Genomic DNA, 21207 nt, shown 5'->3' with positions numbered 1-21207 from the left:
TCCAGAGTCTATACAGATCACTGATAGGAAAACCACTTTGCTGATGAGTTGTGGAGACAGATTGGAATAAACGGCTTTCTATGAAGATGAAAACCATGGCCATTTCCACCTGCAAGTTAATTTGCCTTGATTTGTGGTGTGCACTGCCTCTGCTGGCATAAATGCCACTTTCTCTTTAGGTAAAATTCACTGATCCTGTGTTACCAGTGAGAAGGGCCACGTCCAAAGAGAGCACAGGTTGGAATTAGGGCTACAATATTACAGCACTGATTCTCCAACCTGCATTCTCTTTCACCATGACTCCCCACTGGAGTGCAGTGTCAGAGAGATTGCCAATATATTCACATTTTGCCACTGATTTTGGAAATGTTGGGAATGGCAAATTGAAAATGAAGCAGGTTTTAGCCTGGCACTTAATAGCACTGGGAGACCAGCATTCATGGATTGACTTGCTTGTGGACAGTGTTTAATTAGAGAGCAACTTCACAGATCCAATTTGTTGTGGGTCTATAGGCCCGATTTTAACTTTCCCTGCCAGTGAAAACCAGAGTTGGGAGACAGGAGGGGCTTGGTTAAAAAGAGAATAATGTCTTATTCCTACAATCTCACTTACTTCCTGCCAGGCCTAATGTTAACCTGCTCTTTTGTGTAGATGGTCAAGCAGGACACCTGCAGGAAAACACCAGGATGCTGCTTTAAATATGCAGATATCATTGGGACCAGACCTGAGGTATTAGTTGGAGACTGCCAGGGCCACTCAGCTCCTGACCTCATTACAACCTTGGTTCAAGCATGGACAAAAGAGCTGACCTCCCGAGGTGAGGTGAGAGTGACTGCCCTTGACATCAAGACTGCATTTGACTGAGTGAGGCATCAAGGAGGGGATCAGGGGAAAAACTCCCTGCTGGTTGGAGTCATACCTAGCACAAAGGAAGATGGTTGTGGTTGTTGGAGGTCAGTCAACTCCTGGACATCACTGCAGCAGTTCCTCTGGGTAGTGTCCTAGGCCCAACCATCTTCAGCTGCTTCCTTCCATCATCAGGTCAGAAGTGGGTATGTTCACTGATGATTGCACAATGTTCAGCACCATTTGCAACTCCTCAGATATTGAAGCAGTCCATGTCCAAACAGAGCAAGACCTGGACAATATCCAAGAGAGCTAAGAGGATGGATCAGGAGCCAGAAGGGGCCTAGGCAAGTATGTTTTACAATGTTATCTTAGTTTTCCTTTAAGATGAAGGGAAGGCAAAATGCTCCTGCAGGCCTTACATGAAGCCTTGGGCTCCCTGCCATGGAGTCCTTCCTCCACCTTCTCCAAATCATGTTGGAAACCCTGCTCTCCACTTTCCTGGGCCCCTGGCTGCAGCCTGGTGCTGCTGATTTCCCTCTCCGCCTACTGGCCAGATAGTAGAATGAGCTGGACCCAGAGATTTATGAAAGTGAGGCCCAGCCATTGAGATCTTGCCCTGGACCTAGCTGGTAAACCATCCACTTGAGGATTAGCTGGCATAAACCATACCCATCCTCCCTTAAAAAATTGGAACCAATTATTCTGTCACTGAGGTAAGGGAGCTTGATTAATTACTTCACATGGGGCGAAGTCTTGACAATTGCTGCTTAATGTAGTATCGAATCAGATAGAAAGAATGAGGGAGAGAAAAGGTAAACAAAACTCCAGCTGGCTAGACTGTTTCTTTCTTCAGAAAATTATTGTGGTATTTACTAATCAAATTCTACTGGAACAACTCTCCAAAACAATGGTGGGAGGGAGGCATGGAACAGCCAGCACTATTAGCATAACAAATGTAAGAACTAAAACCATCTTTAGAACTTCAATCATCTGCTCTTGACCATAAAACTAGAGGGGTAACAGCTAATGAAAGCTCTTGCTTCAGATTGAATAAGACTTAATGCACCCCTGCCATCCCCTAAAGCCTATCCACAATTTACAAGGCACAAGTGAGGAGTGTGATGGAATACCCTTCACCTGCCTGGATGAGTGCAGCTCCCACAACACTCAAGAAGCTTAACATCATCCAGGACAAAGCAGCCTGCTTGATGGGCACCACATTCACAAATATTCACTCCCTCCACCAGCGGCACACAGTAGCAGTAGTGTATACCATCAACAAGATGCACTACAGGAATTCACCTTGGACAGTACCTTCCAAACCCACGACCACTACCACTAGAAGGACAAGGGCAGCAGATAGATGGGAACACCACCACCTGGAAGTTCCTCTCCAAGTCACTTACCATCCTGACTTGGAAATATATCACTGTTCCTTCACTGTAGCTGGGTCAAACTCCTGTCTCTCCCTTCCTAACAGCACATGGTTCAACAAGGCAGATCACCACCATCTTCTCAAGGGCACCTAGGGGTGCACAATAAATTCTGATCCAGCCAGCGAAGCCCACATCCTGTGAATGAATAAAAAAAAGTGTTTAGGTGTCTCGCAGGATGCCAAGCTGGCCCTGGTGAAGTGGGTGCTGGGGATTGAAAGGCCAATAGGGGTTAGAACCTCTGATGGGCCTTTGGGAACCTATTAAGGAGGGACAGCCAGTCCTTGGCTGGCCGCTTGGCATGGGCCTCTCCTGGGATGAGGCCTTTAAGTGGAAATTAATTGCCCAGTTAAGGGCCTCAATTGGCCTACTGGCAGGCTGGCCACTGTATGCACTGGCCCCCCCCTCCCACCCCACCGCCACTAGTAGAATTGCAGGGGTGGGCAGCGAGCTAAGCCACCTGCTGGGTTTAACAAGTCCTACCTGTCTTCAAACACGCAGGCAGGGGAGCATAACTTTCAGCCCATTATCTGGTCAGTATCACATTGTTGTTTTGGGGATCTTGCTGTGCGAAAATTGGCTGCCACATTTCCTACATCATGCCAGTGACTGCATTTCAAAGGTACCTGAATGCCTTTAAAGTGCTTTGAGATGTTTGAGAGGTGCCATGCAAATAGAAATCTCTAAAACAAAAACAGAATTACCTGGAAAAACTCAGCAGGTCTGGCAGCATCGGCGGAGAAGAAAAGAGTTGACGTTTTGAGTCCTCATGACCCTTCAACAGAACTGTTGAAGGGTCATGAGGACTCAAAACGTCAACTCTTTTCTTCTCCGCCGATGCTGCCAGACCTGCTGAGCTTTTCCAGGTAATTCTGTTTTTGTTTTGGATTTCCAGCATCCGCAGTTTTTTGTTTTTATCTCTGTTAGAAATCTCTAAGTCTCTCTGGGGAAATGATTTGTATTTTTATCTCAGAACTTTATCACTTTGAAATTTACCTTTCTCTCTAAGCTATTATACGGACATCTTTCATGGCCAGGCTGGATAATTGGTCTCTCTCTCTCTCTTTGCTTCTGGTGTGGAGACACCTTTCACTCAGCATATCCCTAACACCAGAGTTCAGGACACCATTTAGTCTTTCTCCAGGGCTGTGAATTCCTGATATCTTGTGTAGTTGATTGTCAAACTTAAACTTACTGCCCTGAACAAGGTTTATCGCTGTCTCGGGGTGGGGGGCAGGGGCCGAAATTTAATAAGACCTACTGGTGGATCAGGATAATCCCGATTACCCTGATGGAAGTGATACAGACAGCAGGCAAACTTCATGCTGCCTGCTCATCTCCATGATTGTGGTTTGCAGGCGGGCAGTAAATGCACTGCTGAGAACAGGCCAGGTTCATGCGAACCGACACTTCTTAAAGTCAACATGCACCTTTAACGCGGAGGTGATTTGTCTGCAGCGGGAACTGGAAGTGGCTGGAAAGGACTTTCTGAGAATAAATGGAGCAGCAGGAAAGGCTCACATCTTCCCAGATGCCACACTGGAGGTCTTAGCGCTGGAGATGGAAAGGAGGAGATGAGGGATCAACTTTCCACAGGGGACCTAGAGGCCTTGCAGCCAGACATTGTGAAGGTAATGGGAGCAGATAGCCACAATGGCTAATGCCAGAAGTCTGGCCCTGAGGTCCTGGATATATTGACAGGAAATGTTCAATGACCTCACATGAGTAGTCACGGTCAGTGAATGCATCTTCAAAAGTCATATCGTACTAACCACACCACAAACCTCATATGTTGCTCAGAGCACAACATCCTTATTACTCACTTATCAGCCATCTCTAGCAATCACGACTTATGCCTAACATTCATATGCTCCCACCTCACTCCCACACTCTTACCACTGCTGCAAACCTCATGTTCATATGACAGCTTCTACATATTTCCAGCTATTCAGCTATGACAAGCACATCACCCAAACACCTTGCAACATACGCATTGACACACCTCCCTCTCTCTTGCAGGACAAGGCAACATATAACAGGATGAGACAGCGACGAATCAGTCTGTCCTGACCACCTTAGAGCAGACAATGCTCAGTATTATTAGCTAAGCCGTCAATGAGCCCATGGCAACCAGGGTTATTTAAGACATCCAGGATAAAACATATAAGATCCTGAGGGGCCTTGGCAGGGTGGATGTGGAGAGGATGTTTCCTCTAGAACTAGGGGTCACTGTTTAAAAGTAAGGGGTCACCCATTTAATACGGAGATGAAATGAATTTTTTTCTCTCAGAGTGTCATAAGTCTTTGGAATTCTCTTCCTGAAAAGGTGGTGGAATAATTTGAATAATTTTAAGGTAGAGGTGGATAAATGTTTGGTAAGCAAGGGGATGATAGGTTTCCAGGGGTGGGCAGGATGCAGATTTGAGATTATTATCAGATCAACCAAGATCTTATTGAATGGTGGACAAACTCGAAGGGCCAAATGGCCTCCCCCTGCTCCGAGTTCATATGTCTGTATGCTTGTATGGTGGTATGTTTTTGCCTTATGCACCTTCTGAAATCCCACTTCGCCCTTATCTCACAATCTGGTATGATGTACAAACTGCAGATGGTGTGACCATGCATTTCTTGCTTTCCCCCACAACCCGTCCCTCAGCCTTTGGGTATATATGCTTTCAGATACCCAAGGACTGCCTGCCGCCCAGCCAGCCAGTACGTCTGAGGATGAAGGCCCGGGGCAGACCTCTGAGGAAAAAACACCAACATTTCGGTCACTACCTCCAGCTTTAACACTGAACTTAGAGAGGAGTATAAAAGCAGGACCTGCATGTGATGACTTACTGAGCACAAGTGGGCAAAATCACAGATGAGTTCTGCTGCACCCAGATGATGGGGCAGAGTAGAGGAAAAGCATGTTGAAATGCTGAACGCATGGTCAGCTGTCCATATTTATGAGAAGGTGTTTTGACGAGGTCAAAATTGGTAGGCTTAAATGCTGACTGATGTCATGACCTGCCCACTCCACATACATGCAGTGCACATAGAGGATGCTCGCACTATTACCCTTCAAGATACAGCGATTAGTGCAGACTGCACTAGAAATGGGCATCAGCAGAATCCCTGCTGTTTTCATCACCATTCCACCTCCATGGAGTTGGAACTTGATTGAAACCTATAAGATCCTGAGGGACATCGACGGGGTGAGAGTGGAGAGGATGTTTCCTTTTGTGGGAGACTCTAGAACCAGGGGTCACTGTTTAAAAATAAGGGGTCACTCATTTAAGACAGTGATGAGGAGAATTTTTTTCTCTCAGAGGGTAGCGAGTCTTTGGAACTCTCTTCCTCAAAAGGTGGTAGAAGCAGAGTCTTTGAATATTTTAAGGCAGAGGGAGATAGATTCATGAGTAACAAGGGGGTTAAAGGTTATTGGGGGTAGGCAGAAATGTGGGGTTGAGATTATAATCAGATCAGCCATGATCCTATCGAATGGCAGTGCAGGCTCAAGGGCTGAGTGGCCTACTCCTGCTCCTAATTTGTATGTTCGCAGGTAACCAGCAGCTCTAAGGAACCACACTTCACGGCCTTACTTTTGCATGGGCCACAGATCAGCTGCTAGAACTAATATCTTCCTGATGGTTTTCTGAATTCACTAAGCTGGATTCAGTTTAGCGACATGACTGGTGCAAGCACACATGAAGCAAGATTATCATTCCGCCAGCTCAATGACACACAGGTATGCCATGAGACAGTGCAATGACTTCCTCTTATGCATAAAGCAGCAGATTGGTAGCACCATTTTATGGTTTCAGAGCCAATCAGTGAAGAGGTTGGAACCAGCTGACTGTAAAAATGAAACACTCATTCAGACCCAAACAGAAGGTAAAGATGTTGAATAACTCAGTGTCAGGAGCCAGGATTGAGGCCGCACCATCCAGACTGTGTCACATTGAGCTGTTACTAAAAGATTCTTTTTAAACCATGCTTTCACTTCTGAAACAAAACTTGGAGGATATCAACATACCAAAATATTTTAATGGTTTCTAAGGAAAAGGCTATTAGTAAGGATTAGATTTTCCCATTAACTGCGGGACCCTGCGTAAGGACCAAATGGGGGTCTCACACCAGCACTTGCCAGCGGTGAGACCAGGGTCGCAATCTTCTAATTGGCCACTTCTGCGCTTAAGGCTGTCAATGTTGCCAGGCCAATCAGAGGGAGATGTGGGTGTGGCTGAGGCAGGTTGGAGAACCATGAGGGCACCACAACATGGAGGCACCCTTGTACATGTGTATTTAAAGGTAAAGTTATTATGGACAAGGCTGTTAGTGGACAGGAAGCTCCTCCAGTTGCATCATTTGACCCGGAGGTTCTGCCTTTCATCCCGTCGACCCCTCTTTTTGGAGGATGTCCCTGCAGGGAGGCCACCTCCATGGAGATGGTGCCCTCTGCATATGGCTGAGGGGCTGCTCCACCGGTGGGAATATGGCAGTGTGCCAACAAATTCAGATCTAATTGGGTCTGTAATTAGCTTAATTGGCTGCTGGCCTTCAATGGTGCGGGTGGCCGATCCAGGTTCCATGAAAATTTCCATGGTGATGTGAATGCTTCAGGGAGATATCCCAACTCGGCTCCCCTTATTTTCCTGGCCAAACACCCACGTCCAAGCTTGCCACCATAAGGCTGGGAAATTCAGCCCTTTTTTTCAGAAGTACTTGTAGACACCAAAACTATATTAAAAAATTGTTGCATCCAGTGCACTGGTTTGGACCGGTAATCATTCTTTCATGAGGTTCACTGAGTCATCAAAACTTCAAATCTGGAGCACTGGGTGCTGACAAATTTCAAATTAATCCATATGTCTTACTCCCACATGCTGATGAAAGGATCGTGTGATTCTTCTCCTCCCCCGCGATGTCGCTTGTCTGGAAGAAGAACAGGAGGCTTTCAACATAATGAAACCAGTCGCCCGAGGTTGGATCGAACGACTCAACTCTTCCAAATTGCAGCATGCTGAGGGGATTGCTTCAACAACCAGGAAGGAAATTTTTCTTTACTTACAACTACTGTGCAAGTACAGCCTGATTTTGGTTCTTCTGATTTCCTTCATTCTTTCCTGCTTTTTACCTCATCCTTTCATGTCTTTTCTTGCTTTTTACTCTCATCACCAGTTTGTTGGATCCAGTGCCCTGGTTTGTTTCAGGGCTAAATGATCCAGGTTGCATACTCGTTTCGGGGTGACCGAGTTGGTACTAAGACAGGGAAGATCAGTAAATCGTTCTTAGAAGAAACACATTCTGTTTATTTACAAAAGGAACTCAGCAGCCACACTTGTGTGCTTACAACTCAAAACTCTGTCATTACTCTTCAGGCTCTAACACAATACTACTGACTACAGAGGTAGCCTGCGCTACTTTACCAATGGGTTTCAAGATCATGTGATCTTACATTACAGCCTTTGTCTAAAAGATATAGTACACATCAGATTACAACAAAAAATCATTTGATTTGGTGTTCAGAGTGAGGACAAAGGGCGTCACTTCATGTGTCACATATTATCCCCTGAACAATTTACTGCATATTTATAGAATCCCCTCCAACCAGAAGTCAGTCCATTGAAATCAAAGAAGTGAAAACCATATGTATTCACCAATGGGCAGACAATCCATTCCTCTAGATGAAATTTTGAAGAAGTCATTCTTGGATGTGGATGTTGCTGCCGTGGCCAGCATTTATTACCCATCCCTAATTGTGTTTGAGAAGATGGGGGTGAATTGTTGTCTTGAATCACCATTGTCCATTAGGTAGAAGTACACCCACAGTGCTGCTAGGAAGGGAGTCCCAGAATTTTAACCCAGCAATGATGGAGGAACAATTTATCCCATTGTGTTCATCTTTTGTGGCGGTGATGGTGACATGGGCTCTGGCTACCTGGAATATGGTTTTTAAAAATATCTCCTGCTTTTTAAGTATATAGATAGTAGCTTTGAGGGTCCACCTAAAAATCAGTGAGCAGTTGTCCATAGAAAAGGTTTTGTTCAGTCTAAGCTTCAGCTTCAATATAGACACAACACTGCGTTTCATTATATTGATAATTTTTCATATATGGCTGCAGGACAAAATTTATAAAAACATGTGGCTTGTGTAAGGAGTAACGTGAAAGGTGTTTCATCAAAGCAAACAAAAGATGCATTACATGCAAAGTGACCTCACAAAGAAGTTTCAGGAATTATTCCACCTGTAAAAGCGCAGTTGTATTAGAGTATTCCTTGCCTCAAGGAACTTTTGACTTCAAACTGTAAATGTAAGCCAGCAACTCATGAACAGGATTGTTGATTGGTTAGTAGGCCCTTGGCCTAACCCTGGCAGAACCCAAACTGAATGTCAGTAAGCAGGTTGATAGCACTGTCGCTTGATAGCACTGTTGATGACAATTTCCATTGCTTTGCTGATGAGGAGAGTAGACTGATGGGGCGATAACTGACCGGGTTGGATTTGTCCTGCTTTTTGTGAACAGGGCATACCTGGGCAATTTCCCACATTACTGGGTAGATGCCAGTGTTGTAGCTGTACTGGAACATTTTGGCTAGGGGCACAGCTACTTCTGGAGCACAAGTCTTCAGTATATAGCCAGAAGTTGTCAGGGCCCATAGTCTTTGCAGTAACTAGTGCTTTCAACCATTTCTTGACATGTTTTGAAGGAGAATTATCGCTGGAGTCCTGGCCAATATCAATCCCTCAGTTCAACATCATAAAAAAGCAAGAGGTTATCTCATTATCAAATTGCTGGTTGTAGAAGTTTGCTGTGTGAAAACTGGCTGACATTTTCCTGGAGCACAACAATGACTACACTACAAAAGTCATTGACCTGAAACTTTGGGTGGAATTTTCCATTTTGGAGACTAAGTGCATGGTGTGCAGGTTACCCAGCGCTCTTCAGAATGCCAGGAACTCGTACCTGATTTCACTCTTGGAGGCTCATTAATTATGCACTGGCAGCTAGCTCTCCGAATCACATGGAGAGGCGGGGACTGATTCGTCCTCCCTGTTGTTACCTAATGGGGTCGAAGGTCTTGGCACCAGATTTAACTTCTCTCTAGCCCAGCTTTGCGGTGGCAACGTTTTGATATGGCTGTGCCCAAGAAAAAAGCTGCACCAACGTTCAGCAATGACTCCCTTGAGGCTCTCACCCATGCAGTCCGCTAGCACTGGGATGTCCTTTACCCGAGGAATGGCTCCAGGAGGCCATCAGCCTCACCTTGCTGGCCTGGGAGGTGGTTGTAAGGGAGGTCAACTCGTCAGGCACCCGCCCAAGAAATGCCATCCAGTGCAGGAAGAGGATGAATGATCTTATCTGCTAAGCCAGGATAAGTCAACCTTCTCCTCACTCCAATCTCACTCTCTCATAATGGCATCTTGCACGCAAAGGGTTACATTGCTCAGGGATCCCACACAATATTTGCAGGGGAGACATCAGCACTGATTGTCTTACAGACACTTTAACATCACCAACATCTCCTCTATCATGCAGCGCTAACTCCATCCTCAGCCTTTTCTGGGGACGGCTCACCACACACAACAGATATGCCTGCTTCCCAACCTCTGCTCCCTATCCCTTCTCATCACATTCCATCCATTTGTCTTCATGCAGGCCAAACTAGCCCAGAACAAGAGGGAAAGATCCCAGAGGGGAGAAGGGATGACCAATATCCAGGAGCTCTCCAAATTCAAGGTGGATACCACTGAGCTGGTAGGGGAGGATAGGGATCGCTCCTGTGGGGGAGGCGAGATTGACTTCTCCCAGCAAGCTAGTATGAATGAGCCCTCCATAAGTTGGTCACATCCTGACATTCACAGTGAGTGACATGCAATTCAGCCTGTTCATGAACTAAATCTATCGTCTCTCTCTTACAGACAGACCAGCACAGTCAACACAAGCCCCAGCCCCCAGGCCATCTCAAAGGAGGATGATGAGGATCCATTTGGAGAATACCCATTACTGCATTCACCTGCACCCTCTACCAGCTCAGAGACACACACCTCAGTGGCTCATTGTCCTAGGTTAGGCTCAGCATCACTTTCTGGAGAAGAATTCACTGACCCATCTCAACAGCAGTCGGACGCAGTGACAGCCCAGGTCTCTGGCACTCAGAGAACTGCTGGAGATCAGGCACCTGCTGAGTCCGGATCAGATGATGAGCCTCTGGAAGTAGGCGTCTGTCACGTGCAGGAGATGCAAAGACAGATGGCAGAAAATCAGGTAGAATTGCGAGAGGCAGTCAGTAGACTCGAGCAAAGGATGGAGGAGTCGGTCTGCATTCTGTCTGATGTCATTGCTCTGACATGCGACTGCCTCATGGTCTCCATGTGAAGGGTGGCGACCGCAATGGAAGCCTTGGTCCAGTAGATCCTGCCGCATTTGCGCTTGGACCTTCACTCCATCGCTATAGGCATTAGTGGGATCCATCAGTGGCTAGGTGAGGGGAAGAGGTTGTACTTCGACCTCCCTCCAGGAGGCCCTTCTCCTCAGGGAGTCAGGCAGGGGTCTTCGGGCACTTATAGGCAGTAGGACCAGCAGCTGGAGACCACAGAGCCATCCGCCCAGGTGACTCCAAGAGTGTCCAGCTGATTCCAATCCCCTCTACCTGTGAATTCATTAGCTCCAGCTGTACAGGCCAAGGAGGCTGCACCTGCCCCATAGCAGGAGATCCAAAGCAAGCCCGAGCCCTCCAGGTTTCGACTCTCTAGAGGACGCTGCCAAAGTCATCAAAGACAATAGGCTGTAGCAATCAGCAGACTGCCTTCACCTTTGCTGCGGATGTCAGGGATGCACCAAGATGTAGTGGTAGGGTTAGAAAAATTAAGCAATTTTGACATCTCTTCTGTGTCACAGGTGTTCAATCACTGTATATGTCATGCACCTTTGTAAATAGATTTTGTGTTCATGAGAATGGTCTCGTTAAATGAAAACGTGCATTTGCAGCTATGTGCCCTCTGATTGCGAGGGTGAGTGTGGTGACTCGACGGAGCAGGCAGGTTTCATCAAGAAAAGTTAACTTTATTACAGAAAGATTTAGGGGCGCTTTCACCTCGATTAGGACTCTGGTCAGAAAGCTCCGCGACTCCAGACTTCCAGTGCTGAATGTTCACTGGTTGGATCCCCCGCAATACATCACATGAATTCTGATTGACAGAAGGGAGGGATTATACCCCCAGTTACCACAATTCCTCCCCCTTTAGTTTTTTACAATTTCTATTTGCAGAAAACATTTGAACAATCCAACAACATGTATACAATTTCAGCTGATTATAAATCCAGTCTCTGAGGCGATCTTCTTATGTGGCTAGGGCAGTGTAGCTCTACCACTGGAGGTTCCTGAATGGGTGGACAGGGTCTGGAACTCCACCATGAGACACATCATCAGAACTTGGCAGTTCAGGGTTTGACAATTTTTCAGAGACATTTGGCATGTCAATTCTAGGTCGATCTGACACCTCAGGAATTGATGGTTCGACATTAATCACAGTTGGATCAGTTAATTGTTGGAATGTCTCTCTGGCACGAATATGATCAATGTACTTCCTGAGTATTCTATCTCCCACTTGTACTTGGTAAGATAATGGACCAGTCTCTGAGACAATGGCTCCAGGAGCCCACTGGGTCTACTGCCGAAATTCCGTATGTATATCATGTTGCCTATGCTGAAAGTGAGAGCTCTACAGTATATGCCTTGTTTAAATTTCTGATTACTTTGGTTCTGCGCCACCTTCCCTGTAAGTTTGGAAACACGAGATATAGACATGTAAGCAGATGGCATTTCATTAATAACTCCAACGGTGTTGAACCAATAGTTGAATGTGGCGATGTATGATAACTGAAAAGAAACCAGGAAAGTCGAGATTCCAGAGTGCCTTCCGATAGCTTTTCCATACCAGGCTTAAACATTTGTACTGCCCACTGTTATGGCCCAGAGGTTGGTAAAGCTGAGTTGTTTAAAAATCCCAGAGAGAAGCTTAAAACAACTATATTTCATAACCTATATTTTAAGTGGTATGTTTGAGATGCAACTCTAAATTCAGGAATCAGACCACCAGTTCTCGAGAGGTTTTTATATTAAACTAAATGAAACATTTTATTAAGTTACAACATATTAATCACATACACATGGCTACAAATTACTACTATCATAACTTTTAACAAATCCCTAAACTCATCTCCATTAAGGCAACACCAACCCATAGACTTAAACAGACAAAGCACTTTCACCTTATGGATTCAAAATGAGGTTCTTTTCACTTTGGTTCCTGTGGAGACAGTTGGAGGCTTGCAGATGCTTTGATTTTATATTGCCTCTGCCCTGCACACACAAAAACTACTATTGGTTATATCCAGCGCATCTCATTGAACATAAATTCTCATTATATCACCAGCCTCTTTGAACTCCACCTCTTCTAAAAATAAAACCCATTTCATTGTACTAATTTAATAGGAATATAAACATTTCTTGGTCTCTGCTAGCTAGGTGCCAGATTTTACCCCACTTCTTGAATACTCTGTTCAAAAAGTGCAAATGCACTCTACCTCTCTTACATCTCAAAACTAGTACATATCAAAGCACCCAGACTAGCTGGCTTTAATCCAATTAAGACACACCTACAGACTAAACCTCTATTTTGGAAGAAAAATATTGTCCAATAATATTATATACATTAATAGCTTCATGACACCCGCTGAGCTAGGCCATTCAGAGGGGGATGGTAAGGGGTTATTTTAATATCTTGGATTCCATTCAGATCCATAAATTTCTGAAACTCTGATAAAAATGGTGCCATTATCTGAAACAACAACTTCAGGTATGCCACGTATGCTGAAACTGTGATGTAGCTTTTCTATAGTTGCATTTGACTACTATAGTTGGTGAGTTGACTTCATATACATCCATCCATTTGAAATGTGCAACTATAATTAGCAAGAACATGGTACCCAAGAATGGTCCTATGTGATCGATATGTAATTGAATTCAGGATTGACCAGGCCACCCCCACAAATGCAGGGGAGCCGGAACAGGCAATTTTTGTTGTTGCTGACAGTGGAGACAGTGCTTGATCAAGTTTACAATATCTCCATCAATGCCTGGCCACTAAAAATAGCTTCACGTAAGTATTTTCATTTTTGATATGCCCGGATGGGCACTATCGAGTTCTTTCAAGAGCGGCTCTCTGCCTTGTGGTGGGACCACCACTCTTGACCCCCACAGCAAAATCCTGCCTTGGCAGCTCAATTCTTGATGATGTCTGATATGGAATGATCCCAATTCTTCAGATACAGGCAAGTTTGGCCGTCCTTTTAAGACTCTGACTTTCGATTATGTTGGATCTCTTTTCATCTAATTTCTAATTTGTTTCATACACACAAAGAAAGAATCTTAGAAATTCAATAATAACAGTACTTCCTGTGGAACGGGAATGCACAATACTGTCTGGCAACGGGAGACAACTTAATGCATCTGCATTTGCAATGTGTAGGCCAGGATGGTACTTAAAGGTAAACTTGTATGCAGATAATGTCAAAGCCCATCGTTATACCCTTGCTGATGCTATTGGCGGGTTGGCCTTATCCTTGCTGAATGAAATCATTGGAGGTTTATGTTCTGACACAATGGTGAAATGTCATCCATGTAGGTACTGGTGGAATTTCTTCACCCTGAGTACCACCGATAAATCTTTCTTTTCTAGCTGGGAATAACCCTTCTCAGCTGTGGAGAGGATTCTTCAGGCATAGCCAATGGGCCTTTCTGATCCATTTTCCATTTTGTGTGATAACACAGCTGCCACTCCATAGGAAGAAGCATCACACGTTAATACCAGCTCTATCGACAGGTCATACCAACAGATATGATGAATGCAGCAATTATTTTGCTTTCATGAAGGCTTCTTCCTGTTGTGAGCCCAAGACCAACAGTGGTTCTTTTTCAATAACAACTGTAAGAGTGCCAACATAGTTGATAGATTTGGTAAAAAGTGGCTATAGTAATTGATCATGCCCAAGAAGGACTTGAGTTCTGTTACATTGGATGATGATGGCACATCTTCTATTGTCCAAACTTTATCTTCTACACCCTGTTCCACTCCTCCATCACCCCCAACACCTCATCCCCCTCCCACAGCACCTTCCCATGCAATCGCAGAAGGTGCAACACCTGTCCCTTTACTTCCTCCCTCCTCACCATCCAAGGCCCCAAACACTCCTTTCAGGTGAAGCAGTTCTTCACTTGCACCTCCTTCAATTTGGTCTACTGCATTCGCTGCTCCCAATGCGGTCTCCTCTACATTGGAGAGACCAAACGCGACTGGATGACAACTTTGCAGAACATCTTCTGTTCACAAGCGTGACCCAGACCTTCCTGTCTCTTGCCATTTCAACACACCACCCTGCTCTTATGCCCACATGTCCATCCTTGGCCTGCTGCAATGTTCCAATGAAGCCTAGTACGAATTGGAGGAACAGCACCTGTCCAATGAGGCACTTTGCAGCCTTCCGGGCTTAACATTGAGTTCAACAACTTCAGACCATGAACTCTCTCTTCCATCTTTACTCCTTTTTTAATCCAATTTTTATTTATTTGTTTACATTTATTAAATTTTATTTAATCTTTTATTTGTTCATTTTTATAATCGTTTTTCGCCAACCACCCCTCCGCCCCAAAAGGCCATCTGTCACTTGTTTCTATGTTGTGCTTTCACAAAGTGTTGCTCCTTGTTCTGCTATTAACACCTTCTGTTTACCTTTATGCCACTACTAGCACCTTCTTCACTCTCTACTGTAACATTAATTTCATTTGTCATGTGTCCATGTCTTTGTCAATCTCTCCTTAGCTGTCACCTATCTCTGACCTTCTATCTTGCTCCACGTGCTCCATCTTTCCTTAAATAGTATAAAATCCATCATATTTCCACTTCTCTTCAGCTCTGAAGAAGAGTCATACAGACTCAAAATATTAACTCTGTTTCTCTCTCCACAGATGCTGCCAGACCTGCTGAGTTTTTCCAGCATTTTCTGTTTTTATTTCAGATTTCCAACATCTGCAGTATTTTGCTTTTATATTATATTAATACTAATAGAGACACTTGTGTGTATTAATGGTTATGTACTCCCTCGGTGTGCTATCCAGCTTTAGTTGCTGGTAAACGTGGCTCATATCCAATTTCGTATAGGACATATCTCCAGCCAGTTTGGCATATAAATCATCTATCCTTGGGATAGGGTACTTGTCTAGTTTGGCTGCCTTATTTACGGTCAATTTATAGTCTCCATAGATACATATGGTGCAGTCGGGCTTAACCATTAGAATTATGGGCGCAGCCCATTCCAAGAATTGAACAGGTTGGATAATGGTTGGGCTTTTCTAGCCGGCACAGCTCCGCACCAACCTTTCCTTTCATGTATAAGGCACAGGTCTTGCCTTAAAGAAGTGAGGTGTTGCCTATGGCTCCACGTGTATCTTGGCCTGCATGCCTTTTAACTTCCCTTGTTCATCCCGAAAAACCACATTGTATTTTCTTAGAAGTTCCGGAACTCCATCTGATTTGAGGTGAAATGCCTCAGACAAGTTGGCTTTAATTTTCTGTAGCCACTTTCAGCCTGAAAGACTTCTCCTTTCACAATTATTGTTGCCTGTTGCTTGTAAGCGACTGGGACTGTGGCGATGCCCTTTATCTGAATGGATTCTCCTGTGTGTGTCCTTAATTTAGTGATTGTCCGCTTCAGGTTTATTGGCTGCCTTCCTTCATTAAGGTACCTGAAGGTGTGCTCTTCACTATCGTGGTCAAGGCACCCATGTCCACTTCCATTTTCAGTGGCTTCTCATTAACTTGTAATGTTACAGTAATAGGTTCAGTCTTTACTGCAGTCACATTATTTATATAAGGAGTAAATGTCAGGAGCAGCAGATTCAGCCATTGTTGTATCCATCGCTCCTATCCTCCTTGTTTGTTGTTTTGCAGACTGCTTTCACTTTGTCCAGTGTTGCCTAACCACATGACCCTTCTTATGACAGTAATGGCATTCTGCCTCTTTGAATTTACAGGTGTCCGCTCTGTGGTCACCCCCACATCTATAGCAATTTTGTCTTGAAGTCACTCCTGAAGCGTTTCTGCTGGGCTTTTTCATGTTTCTCAAGCAGACATCGAATCACACTTCACAGGTCTGGCTTTTGCGCCATACTTGGTGGCAGGTTCCTGCCCAACATGAAGTATGTCACCATTATCCATGTGTTGCAAAGCCTGCGAGTCTTTCGCAGCACATTCCGTTGCGAGGGAGATTTCTAGGATGCGCTTAAAGTTGATGTCGACCTCGGCAAGTAAGTGGCACTGAATGGTGACATCCTTAATTCCACAAATCAATCGGACCCGTAGCAAATCATTTAATGTGTCCCCAAAGTCGCAGTATCTGTTAACTGCTTGAGGCTTGCGCCATAAGTTGCAATGGACTCCCCCGGGGCCCTAACTCTTGAATTGAATTTAAAACACTCCATTAATATGGATGCCTTCGGCTGGAAGTGTGCTTTCAAGAGGCCCATTAATTCATGATAGGACTTAGAATTGGACACGCTCAGAGCCATCAGGTTACAAATGAGGTTGTGTGTTTTACTGACAGATACACTCAAGGGGATTGCTTTCTGCTTTTCTTCCACTGTAATCTTGTTTGCTACGGAGTAAAATCCGAGGCACTCTACATACTGGCTCCAGTCTTCAACAGTCACATCATAAGGTTCAATTCAGGTAGGTAGCTTTTTTTTCAAAATTCGACATATTCACAGTAACAGGGCAAGGCATAGAGTCAGAGCTGATTTTACCATCGTCACCAATTGTGATGACTCGACAGAGCAGACAAGCTTCATCAAGAAATGGTTAACTTTATTACAGAGAGATTTACAGGTGCCTTTACCTCGACCAGGACTTTCGTCAGGAAGCTCCGTTCCCACTGCCACCCCCCCTCCCCCTCCCTCACTGCGCTAAATCTCCTCCCTTTGTGAATCTTACATTCATGTGATATGCAGCTGACTTATTGTAGTTACTTGACCCTTGTGCTATGTCAGGGAGATGTGTCAAACTCTTTAGTGGAAGTGTTTGCAAAATGCTCCTTACAAGACAGCATGGAGTTGGGTGTGCTCAATAGCCTTGGAGGGTTAGCTGGTAATTGCCTCTCAATGACTGTCTTCATTGGAAGTGCCAAAGCACAAGACCTGCAGTCATGATGCTCTCTCCAACCATGTGTGCATCTCAGTGTCTGTTAAACGTTTCTCATTAAGGTGGCAACAAATGCATTAAGTACTTTGATGCAGCATTTACATTATTGTGTTGACTTTCGCTCTCCAGAACACACAGATATGGGGTTCGCCGCTGACTTTTCCAAAGATTAGGGCCTGGTGAATCATGAGGGTTAATGATGCAAGTCCAAATGCTGAACTTGCTCACAATGTTACTGGTTGTAAAGGCCTTTCAGTGCACTGGCATTGCACTAAAGGACAGAAGGAATGTGGCCATGTCCTGTTGCCTGGACCTTACTCCTCCTGGAATCTTGTGGCTCTCAGTGTGGCAAGGGCAGGTCTTCCACATTGTGCTTCTTTGATGGCATCCTAACCTGGAAGCTGACCCTCATCTCCGTCTTCAGGTATCTGCCCTTCCTGCTCTTTCCTGCTGTTCATCATCTGAGGAGTTCTCAGCCTTCTCCATGTCTCCCTCTGGCAAGGGAGCTCCCCTTTGAAGCTCCAGGTTATTGAAGGGCATAACAGACCACGATGATGTGGGACACCCTCTGTGGAGAATGCTGCAGAGACCTACCTGAGTAGTCCAAATATCAAGCTGCAAATGCCACCCTTAACAATGACCATCCCATCTGCAGCCCAGTACCGAGCTGTTTAAGCCCATTGCCACTGACTGTGAACACGCTCTGCACACCAAGCTGTGCTTTATCCCAACTGAGCACAAAGGTCTTTCTCCTCCCTGGAGTTGGACTATGATGTGTGTGCCATGTATGGCCCTGTAGCATAGCCTGCAAAGCTCCAGGTTAGCCTGTAATCTCTCACTCTGACTATGAGGTCCACAAAGACCCAGGACTGCCTTTAATCTCTCTGACCTCTTGGCTCCAGACCCGGGACTATGACTGTCTTTAAATAAGCTCTCCCAGTCCTTCATGATTGACCACAACACATTCTCTCACACACACACACACACACACACACACACACACACACCCCGCCCACCACCCCCCCCACCCCCCCAACCTTGGCAATTCCATGAGTCTCTGTCCAACCCATCCCTCTTGTGCCACACCAACACAATCTCCCCCATCCCCTCTAATCATTCCAGGGCCTACGTGCATCCTCTCCCATTCATACAATTCGATTCCCATCCAACACCTTCTGTGTCTGTATTTTGGTTTTCCATGTTAGGCTACAGCTCCCCACCCTCCTTCTCCCCACTGCCTGGCATTATTTCCCACCACCTTCAGACAGAACAGACCCCATTGACCCCCATGTCTCCATCATCCTTTCCCTCCCACCCGTTCACAATGCTGGTCTGTGTTTTAGAGTGCAACACTGCCTGAGACCTGCAGCACACACTGAGTGCTGTCCTCCCAGAGTATGGAGGACCTACCATATGCAGACCAACCCTACACCCTTAACAGTGTGATTTTCCACTGAGGAACCAGAGCAACACTGTTGCAGGTAGACTCACCTCGAAGTCACGAGCAAAGAGAGGGAAGACAGCTGCATGCCACTTATTTCCAAATGTGATTTAGACTGGTCTAATTTCCTGCTGGTGTGGTGCAAGATTAGGAGGGGGATTCTGATTCTGTGGAGTAGCATTTTTAATGAGCAATCATCACACGATCATTAATGCAAATGGGACTCTCGACATGGATCAGCAGGAAACCCGAACCGCCATCAGACCGCCATGAAAGTGATGAGGGGAAAATTCCCGCTGGCGGGAATCCGATTTTTGGCCTCTCTGCGCATTTTCCGCTCCTGCCCGCCACGATGCTCGCCGCTGGCAGGACTGGAAAATTCCACCTATTAACTCTATTTCTCTCCACAGATGCTGCCTGACCTGCTGAGCATTTCCAGCATTTTTGTTTTTATTTCACATTTCCAACACCTGATGCATTTTGCTTTTGCCTCAAAAGTACTTCATTGGCTGTAAAGTGCTTTGATATGTCTCGTGGTCAGGTGAAGTGCCATATAAATACAAGCCTCACTTTCTTGTTTATTGTAAACCTAGACCAGAATTTCACACTCCCCCACTTTTAGGCGGGGGAGGGGTGGAGCGTGAAATTGAAGGAACAGGATTCCCTCTGGATTCCTGCCTGCCCCAACCTCACAGCGATTTACACTGGGGTGGGCAAGGCCTCGGATGGGAAGCCTGCCCTTGCCCCAGTTGAGGCCCTTATTGACCACTTAAGGGTCATTTCCCACCCAGCCTCAATTTTTAGGCTGGCGGGAGGAGTAACCTGCTGAGGGGGAAGCCTGAAAATCAATGGGCTTAGATCTCTGGAAGGAAGGGGGGTGGGGGGGGGGGGGGTGGTGAGGGGGCATCTACATCAGAAACCCCCCTTCTCACTGGGGGCACACCCCCACCCCAATTAAGGTCCTGTGGCCTCTGCACCTCCATCTCTCTCCCAGCCTCTTTCCCAGCACCCTGATCACCCCCTCGTGACCACCCCCCTACCTCAGGCCTTCCCTACCATCCTTGCTCTAGGACCCCTTAACCTCACCATGGCCTCCGGTCCCCATACCTCGGCTCTGACATCTTCCTGAAGTTCCTCTTCTGTCCACTGCAGCGCTGTCACTGCAGGGACTAGAGAGCTGGCAGCCAATCTGATTGGCCCTCCCAAGTGTTCCCCGCCTACTCTTCGTTTGGTGGGAAGGAAGACCCACCGTCTGAAAATTTCAAGCCCTGAATTTATTGCTGAATACTTGAGATTAGATTAAGAATGGGGAACTGGTAAATTAATAGAGTTTTAGAGAAAGAAGCCAATACACGAACCTCACCAGCTCATCAGAGGCAAACTCTCCAAAATGAAGAGATTTTTCCAAATATAAACCAATGTAGATTGACCGCTGGTTTACAAACCTCATTCATGACTTACTTAATCTCCAATAGGTTAGAGCACTTCACAAAATCTATATTATTGTATCTGGAAATGCTTTACAAAAATCTGTCAAAAATCTTGCCTGTTACAGTTGTGCATTCAGTTTCCACTCTGGGTTATGTTACCAGTCGAGCATCTCTGGTTTGTGAAGTTGGTAATGAAGCAGGGTTCCGTGGGATATTCTATTTGGATTGACAATCCTGTAGCTCAAACTTCATAAAAGTGGTTATGACAGCTATTAATTTATACAAAGCAGGTGGCTTGTGTGTCTTTTACTCAATCTTGCACAATCCAGGATCACCAATTGTATCATGTTATTTCAATAGTGAGGATGACTGGGGATATACAGTGAGAAAACAAAGTAGAGAACACCACCTAGCACAGTAATATCAATGATAGGAACAGAAAGAGGGACACAGAGGCACAGTACAACAAATGAGAGAGAGAGAGAGAGAGACACACACACACGGGGAGAAAGAGACAGGAAGAGAGACAGAGACAGTGAGATTAAGTCAGAGCAACAGAAAGACAGGTGAGTAAGAGAGAGACAAACAGAGACTGCAAGAGAAAAACGGCAAGACAGAGGCAGCAAGAGAGAGACAGACACAGAGACGGAACATGAGAGACAGGGACAACAAGAGAAAGATAGAGTGAGACAGATTCAGCAAGACTGATACAGCCAGAGAAAGAGAAACAACCAGAGAGAGTGAGAGAACCAAGAAGAGAGAGACATAGAGAGAGAGAGAGAGGAGCACTGAGAGAGTGGGGCAGATGG

The sequence above is a fragment of the Carcharodon carcharias genome, chromosome 1 (genome assembly GCF_017639515.1).
Source record: "Carcharodon carcharias isolate sCarCar2 chromosome 1, sCarCar2.pri, whole genome shotgun sequence".
Classification (NCBI taxonomy): Eukaryota; Metazoa; Chordata; class Chondrichthyes; order Lamniformes; family Lamnidae; genus Carcharodon; species Carcharodon carcharias.
This window is presented reverse-complemented; position numbering follows the sequence as displayed.